The sequence below is a fragment of the Octodon degus genome, unplaced genomic scaffold (assembly GCF_000260255.1).
Source record: "Octodon degus isolate 3935 unplaced genomic scaffold, OctDeg1.0 scaffold00136, whole genome shotgun sequence".
NCBI lineage: Eukaryota > Metazoa > Chordata > Mammalia > Rodentia > Octodontidae > Octodon > Octodon degus.
Window position 1 is genome coordinate 9,179 of NW_004524712.1, and position 7,453 is coordinate 16,631.

General features: G+C 36.9%; 1 pseudogene; it reads right to left on the reverse strand.

Moving 5' to 3' along the window:
• Positions 1-535: 535 nt before the first annotated feature.
• LOC101566747 lies at positions 536-1,488 on the reverse strand (annotated as a pseudogene).
• Between the last annotated feature and the right edge of the window lie 5,965 nt (positions 1,489-7,453).

A 7,453-nucleotide genomic window follows, 5' to 3' on the forward strand; every position in this document is an offset into this window, starting at 1 on the left:
CAGCATATTAGAGAGGTATATGGATAGATAGATACTTTGTGATATTATTTACTTACAGCCTCTATTTGTCCAAGAGATAGATACGTTTCCACATAGCAAATAATAAAGTAATACTTCATTAATATTGCGATTATATAATTACTCGTATAAAAGCTAAGGGAAGAAGGAAGGCTAATTGAAAAGTATTGTGTGTGTGTGTGTGTGTGTGTGTGTGTGTGTGTGTGTGTGATGCTATTACTAAGAACTGCAGACAGGTCATTCACACTGAGCTGCAGCCTCCCTTTTATTGAATAGAGTTTTAATAAGCCACTAAGCTGTCCAGGAGGACCTCAAACTTGCAGTTCTCCTTCCTCAGCTTCCCAGACTTTTGAGATTACAGGTGTGCTCCACCACATCTGGCTTAGAAATATCTTAAATAAAAAAGGACTCTGAATTAAAACACCACATGGATTCTATTTGATTAATGTGAATATCTAGTCATGAAGAAATCCTGATAAAATCCTAAAACTTTCTTGCATGATTTCCTTATTGCTACTCAAGAAAATATTTTTCTTCTGAGAGTCTTCTTCAGAGAAGTTTGACATCCTTGTTCCTCAAGCTATAGATCAAGGGGTTCAGCATCGGCCCCACATTTGTGTAAAAGACAGAGGCCACTTTTCCCTGGTCCATGGACTCTATGTCAGAAGGTTGGAGGTACATGAATGATGCTGCCCCAAAGAAAAGAGAAACAGTCATTATATGGGAGCTGCAGGTGTTGAAGGCTTTTATTCTCCCCTGTGTGGAGCTGATACGAAGGATGTTGGAGATGATAAAACCATAGGAGATAAAAGTGGTGCTTGTAGACACCAAGATGTTCATGCCGACTAGAACAAAGACTACCACCTCGTTGTCGTAGGTGCTGGTGCAGGAAAGCTGGAGCACAGGGAGGATGCCACACAAATAATGGTTGATGATATTGGCATCACAGAAAGTCAGGCTTGCCATACAGAGAGTGTGGGCCAGGGAACCCCAACATCCCATCACATAGACTGCAAATACAAACAGAGTACAGCTCTGAGGAGACAATATAACATTATATATCAGTGGCTTGTGAATGGCAACATAGCGATCATAAGCCATTGCTGTCAGTGTGTAACATTCTGTGATGACAAAAAAGCAAAAGAAATACAGCTGAGTCAAACACCCAGTATAGGAGATGGTGTTTTTCTCCAATATAAAGTTCATTAACATTTTAGGAGTAAATACAGAAGAACAACATATATCTACAAAAGACAGATTCAAAAGGAAGTAATACATGGGGGTGTGGAGATCTTCACTTAGTGAGATTATTGTAATCAAGCTCAGGTTGGCCACCACAGTAACCACATAGATCCCCAGGAATATGAAGAAGAGACGCAGTTGGAGTTCTGGCCAGTCAGTTAAGCCCTCCAGGATAAATTCTGTCACCAATGAGCAATTTTTGTCCATCATTCTTCTGTGGGAGTTCATCTAGGAAGAGGAAAGAAGAGCCAGTGAAAGGAAAACTGAGCTTGTACGAGTCTCTTCTCACCCATCAATGTCTGCACACAAGTGCCCTTTCAGATGCTGGATATGATGCAACGTCTCTTTTTTTCAAAGGATAATTCTGGAGAGCTTGAAAGTGAGAAGTGTGAGCAATTGAAGTCTACATAGAGCTTCTGGGAGCTTTAGAATTTAAAGAAAGAATAAACATTAAACACAAAATAATTTGGTATAACTTTAACGGAGTTGATATTTTTACCTGCACATCTGTTTCATAATATTATAATACTGAATGTTAGCATTTGTACAACCTCAGGTGTCACATGCCCCTAAATCTAAAGTCCCTAGCTTTCACTCAGATGGGTGGACCTACGAGGTGATGTAGGTCAGAACCTCAGGTAAGCGATGGTCAGCATTGTGTAAGGCTCATGGGAGCAGCAAGAAAAGATGTGAAGTTCAAAGATGGTGTAAGTCTGGTGGGTGTGGTGATTGACAGAATGAGGTCTATCGACAGGGAGAAGATTAAACTTGAGTACGACTAATAAAATGAGGAACAGATTGAAACTGAAATGTTATCTAAGACTCAAGGTGAGCATCAGGTTCAGAGATGGGGGAGGGAATAGAAGGACAGTGTAAGAATGGGTAAGGGTGCATAAATCCCAAAGATGGATAGTGTTAAAACCTGGAGTGCAACAAGGGAAGAGAGATGAAATAAGAGCCTGGGCAGAGTGAGGGGTGCAAAAAAAAAAAAAAAAAAAAAAAGAAAGAAGTGTAGAGAGAGAGGTCAGGTTTAAGAGGAGGGATACAAAGGCTGGGGAGATAGCTCAGCAGACTAAGTTCCTACATAGGCAAGTTCAGAGACTGAGGTTCGATACCCAGTACATGCTGTGCCAGGCCCGCTGAGCTGGCTATGGAGTCTGGGTGTGGTTGTGCACCCCTGTAATCCCAGCTGCTGGGGAAGCTGAAAACAGTAGGATCACTACGAGACTGAACTGCATAGTTAGATCCTATACAAATAAAATAAAATAAAATAAAATAAATAAAATAAAATAAAATAAAATAAAATAAAATAAAATAAAATAAAATGAGGGATACAGGAAAATGCTTGGCAAGGAAGCTAAAAGTTTGGGATTTTGTGGGCCAGCCAGATAGCTCAGTGGATTAAATCACCTGTTTAGCCAGACACAGGTGTTGGAGGTTTAATCCCTGGCCAGCCCTGCTGGTCCTGACCTGGGAGGCACTGAGATAGCGATTGAGACCGGGCGTGGTGGCACGGACCTGTGATCCTAGTGCGTGGGAAGCTGAAAACAAGAGAATCACTATAGGTCCAATCGGTGTAGTGAGATCCTGTAGTCCCTATAGACTGTGCACTAAAATTCAAAAAAAAAAAAAAAGTTTGAGTTTTCAGATGGCTGAGGCTTCCAAGGTTGACTAAGACTTACAAAAACAATGAGAAATAAAGACTACTGTTAGAGGGTCAGATACAAGGAGGCATTTATGTAATTAAATATTTAGTGCCATCTCTCCTGCTAGATTTTTGTTTTGTTCATGAAGACAATCTCCTTCCCTCATTGTATTTCCATTTCATATAGTGTAGTCCTAATACACATTAAGAACAAGAAATGCATGTGTTATTAGCTGTAGATGAAAAGCGCATTCAAACACCCTCAAGATTTGCTCACAGGTGTTTCCTATGTTCATATTTAATGTCCTGTGCTCTTTCCTTTAGCCCTGGGCTCTGAAGAGGTAGTTGTTCCTACTTCAGAAATGGCTGGTCCATATTAGCATAGATGTTAGACCTTGCCCAAGGCCAAAGAGCTGAAATCCTAAGAAGTTTAGATCTCCTCACCTAGAAAATCCACAGGAAACCAACGTTCTGTCTCATTTCCCAGCTACTGGAACTTTCACTCCACTGTCCATCCCCCCACCTCACTGCAGATTCTATAATGGGAAGACTCAGTGCTGTCTTCAGTAAAAGGACTGGTGGTGCTCAGAGTCCTTCATGCCATTGGTTAGAGTGAAAGAAATCTTCCGAGACGTGTTACATTAGGATACTCACAGATTTTCCTTCTCGAGAATCTGATGCTGGTCCTTATTTTTCTCTGTGACAAATATTTTGAACAACAATTCTATGCTATGAGCAAAAATAGCCCCGTCAGAATTCTTGGGCACCTGAAGTGTTGATGGCATCAAGACATCTACACCACTGTGGAATGGTCTTGAGGCTACTCCAGGGAGAAATATGAAGGGTTCATCTCTCTGGCCTACTGCCAACAAGTCCACTCCAACTGAAATGGAAGAAAATGATCTCTTCAATATGGAAAGAACAACCTAGTCATAGATACAGAATATTAAATCTCATGTTTGGAAATCTGAAATAGCTGTTTAGTACCCAGAGGCAGAGCCTCACACAAAAACCTGGCATCGTGTTTACATCTGACTTGTGATCATCACAGCATCTCTCTAGAGACTCCATGTTCCACACATATCATTTCTCTACACTAGAGATTTCCTACTCTCCAATTCCATGAAGGAATAATCTCCCGTGTCCTGAATCCCCAGATGCTACAGGTTAAAGAGTATGCCTCTCCTTCAGTGCTCATCCACAACAGTGTCAACACTAGCATTTTACAATAAAATGAGATTAGTGAAACCAGGCATATAAGAATTACAATTCCCTATACATGGGCACATACAGATCAGAATCAACCTAGTCTTGGGCTTTTCCCTTCTAACACCACCTGCTAGTTTGGCCTCTGCTCACATCACTGGATTGGAAATGTCAATCTCCTCTTCTTTGATAAGTTATAACTGCAAAATCCTAAGTGTCGCATTTGAAAAACCAGTTTAATAAAGCTTATTCTCAATTAACTCCAATAATCATCCTAAAATTTCCTTATATTTTTCTGAACTCATTAGAAACATTATTTCTTCTTAGGAAAAAACCATATCATATACCAGTCACATATTTATATACGTAAATATTTTATGAATAAGTTAAAAATAAAGTATGAGTTCTCAGAAACTAAAACAAAATCCCTTAGAAATATTCCTATAGATATTTTCTTGAAAGATGTGAATGGAAGAAACTCATAGAATAGTTATTTCCTCCTACCCCGTGCTCATCGAGTGGAGATGTCTAGTATAAATACAACCTAAGCCACAAATATGAGCCACAGAGGTAACCTTTCTAGTAATCATATTAAACCAGTAAAAGCAAACAGCAAAGTTCATTTTAAAATTTTAATATGTTGTATCTAACCAGTTCATCTGGAATATTTTTATTTCAAATTGTATTATAAAAATATTGATTTATTTATGTTTTCTCACACTTTCTGAAAAAATCTGACATTTATTTATGATTACTAATCATCTCTGTTTGAACCATTAGCAATTTAAGGGTCCACAGAACACAGGATTAATACACTGCATACTATAGTTCTAGAATTATCCTGAGTAAATAAATTCATATATTCTATACATTAAATAAATAATTATATCATGTGTTATAGCTATTTGAAAATATTATATAAAACTCTTTTGTCCTCTTTCTCATCCTGGTTTTTACTTCCCATTGAACAAATTCTTTCCCTTTCACAGTATTCATTTTACCTTTCAGATTTTATGTATTCTTTCAGGGTCTCACACTAGCGAGACAATATGATGTTTGCACAGGTGGGTCTGATTTATTTCACTTACCAAAACAGTCTCTACTTTCATCCACTTATCTACATGGAACTCTTTATTTGGATCATACATTTATGTTATCAGGATTATTGATGTATAATTAGTATAAAGAAGAATATCTAATTAATGAATAAATGTTGCTATGTTTAGACCTACAAAGTGCTCGTTTTTAACACCAAAACAGAGTAGTAAACATATTTATCACTTCCAAATTTTTTCTTGCATAACTTTGTTTTGTTTGCTATTGATTTCACCTACTAACAATATTTAATGGGAAGTTTATTGTTTCAACAAATTTTCAGCCCTCAATAATATATTGTTAACTCTAGACACTAGAGTTGTACAGCTGATCTCTGGAAATTGATGTTATATTATTAAACTTTGTACTATTGAACAACCTCTGAGTACTTCTGACCCCCTTCTCTGAGGTCAGATGAGACTGGAAACATTCAGGATGGTATGGCCATAGACTGCATCGCCTTGAAAGCTACTTCTATTTTCTACTTTTATATATTTTACTATTTAAATGCATCATACAAGAGGAATTTTACAGTATTTATTTTTCTATAGCTAACTTATTTCACCTCATGTAATCTCTTTCAGGTTCATCCATGCCACAAAGAAAATTTTCATTTTAAAGGCCGATATGATTGCATAAATAATTTCCATCAGTTTTTTTTAAAATAGTGGTTAATGTTTACAATTTTCACAGATATCATAATTCTATATGATATCTGTGATCTGAGCAAAGAAATCAAGGACAGCAATGTGTAATACAAGACACCTAGTTGAATACCTCTAATCTCTACATGTGTATTGTTTCTAATGTGTTATCAATTATTATACTCTCTTTAATTATTTTTAAAAGACAAGGAAAAAAATTAAAATTTCCTGGAAGCACGCAGTAATATTCAATTGCTTGTCCAATTTTGCATAACTATATCTGTTCATCTGAGCAACAGATTTGACATTAGAAGTAGATAATATAACAACCATTGTTAATTAGCTATTCTTATTTTGAAAATCTATAACATGTATATTTTTATGTTACCCTGTTCTGTCATTTTTCTATTTGTTTTTCTAGTTTTTACTCTTCAAAATTAAATTAAACTAAATTTAAAAAATAAAGGCTGAATTTTATCCCACTATAAGTATATTACATATTTTGGATAACTAGTCTTCCATGATTTGACATTAGGGTTGCTTCCAACTCTTAACTTTAAAGGACAGATTAGTACACGAGACTCTGAAACCCTGGTTTCAATTATTTTGCGTATATTTTCAGAACTGAAATTGATGGACCATATGGAAATTCTATTTATTGAAGAATTTCTATCCTATTATCTGTATATCTATTGAATGCAAGTGTACAACATGTGAGGATCTTCATAGGCATGGCTGTGCTGCGCACTGAAAAGAATACAAACAAGCATGTATTATCCCTGGGATAAAGCTTTACTAATAAACTATAAGGTTTGAAAAGATAAATCATGAAGACAGTGATTTCACTATGAAATTTTCAGAACTAAAAGGGCTTGAGAAGAGGTGTGGAATCAGAGTCAAAGAGAGTCCTGAGACAGTAGTCAGCAGAAGGCCCATATAATAAGGGAATAATAAAGTGACTATGATTTAGGAGATACAGGAAGCCCTCACATGACATATAAAACAGGAAGAAAAAATACAAAATGATCAGATTTTTGGATCTTTGAAACTAGGACAGTGATCTTGCCATTAACAAAAAACTGGAAGATATTGATAGAAATTAGTTGAGAACATTGATGAATTCACCATTGTTAATATGAAGAATGAGGATAATGCAACACTTCTTTACACACTGAAAGGCAAATGAAGGTGCAGGTCTAGGTGTTCACCTTCCCCACCTCACTGCCATGACAGCTCTTTTGCAACCAGATGAAGCCCTACTGTACTCAGGGCTCCATTTACATACTTTCCTGACGAAGCCATGGCTACTTTCCCATGTTTTAAATTCCATTCTTCCCCCTGTGCTCCCATGATTTTTACTCCATTGTAGACTTTTCCATAGAGTATTGAATTTGCCCATAGGTTTATTTTGATGAGTCTGCTTCCAAGCCATGAGTTTTATAATGGAAGGAACTTGCCCTACTCATAGAAGTTTATATTTGTCATGCTATAGAAATTTATGAAAAAGGAAAAGTGTGATAGTGGTGGTTGTAGTGGTAGTCACTGTGGTTGTGGGAAGCTGGAGAGGACAAGGCCAGCAAAATGAATGAGAAAGTTATCTTCA